Below are 1,295 nucleotides of genomic sequence, written 5' to 3' on the forward strand. Positions count from 1 at the left end.
TTATTTATTTCTCTCTCTCTCTCTCTCTCTCTCTCTCTCTCGGAATAACTCTTCAGGCTTACAAGCAGGCAGATACTATCAAGGGAGTTTCTGACTGCCTACAGCTTTTTCTGACCTGTTTTATGAAGAAATGGAGGTTAGATAAGCAGAAAGAAATTGAGCATACTTAAAAAAAAGAGAAAAAAAGAAAATAACAGTAAAGCAGCAATGACTCTATGAAGGACAACTTTAATCTGCTTTTTTTACTGATCTAATATCCATTTACTTAGAAACTGAACAGAAAACTAGAAATAAGCATTTAAGACTTGAGCTACTGTTTTTTATTATAGTTACTGCAGTAGGCCTTAGGAGCCCGAGTTACAGTTTAGGTCTCTGTTCTAGGCATTACACAAAGCAGAGACCAAAAAGATGGCTCTTCCTTCAGAGGCCTTAGGGCATGTGTACACAAAACGAGAGGCATGTGTGCATGACACTCTAAAGTGAGCTAAATACTTTTGCACCACTTCAATGGTGTTGGTTTTTGCATGCCTCGGCAGTGTATTGTGCATTAATTCCAGCTGCTGTAGGAAATTCAGTGGCGTAATGTGCCTTAAATGACTTGGAGCGCAGCAAACTAAAACTCCTTCGAGGAGTTCTGGTTTGCTACCCCTAGAGCTGCGGAGTGAAGCACTGGGCCCAATGCATCTCCATGGCTCTGCAAGAAGCCTCGCAGGCAGCTTGGTAGCAGCCCAGGAAAGCAGCTCTGCCCAAGAAAAGTGGTGAGCCTGATCTTTTTTTTTTCTCTTTTCCCCTGGAGCCTGCCTGTTTGCCTGAGCTGTGCCAGGGCCCGGTGCTTCCCTCCGTGGCTGCAGTACCCCCCCAGGACAGGACTACCCAAGCTAGGTGCCTGCAGGCAGATGCCACCTGGGGAAGCAGGGCCACAGCTGCCACAGAAGTAAGCACCAGCTCCTCCCCCGCCCATAGCCCAGGGACCGCTCCACCCGCTGGCAGCTCGCCCTCCCCTCCCCACTGGAAAGGCAGGTAAGTCAGCAGGGTGTGTGCATGACATGGGGGTTTAATCAGCCCTGAACTGAAGCAGTGTACAAGTAAGCAGGGGTGGGGGGTGTGGGGAGGGGCAGTGACCCTAATCTAGACCAGCAGGGGGTGGGGGGAGCTGGTAAAGTAATGTGTTGCCTAGAGTGGCTACATATCAGTGTCATATGATCTGGGTAACACAGATCAGAGATAAACCTACCCTGGAGTGGCATAACTTTAAAGCTGCCCAAAGAGGGCACATCCCCATATGCAGCGGTGCG

Source organism: Gavialis gangeticus, unplaced genomic scaffold (assembly GCF_001723915.1).
Source record: "Gavialis gangeticus isolate Ggan-Ray unplaced genomic scaffold, GavGan_comp1, whole genome shotgun sequence".
Classification (NCBI taxonomy): Eukaryota; Metazoa; Chordata; order Crocodylia; family Gavialidae; genus Gavialis; species Gavialis gangeticus.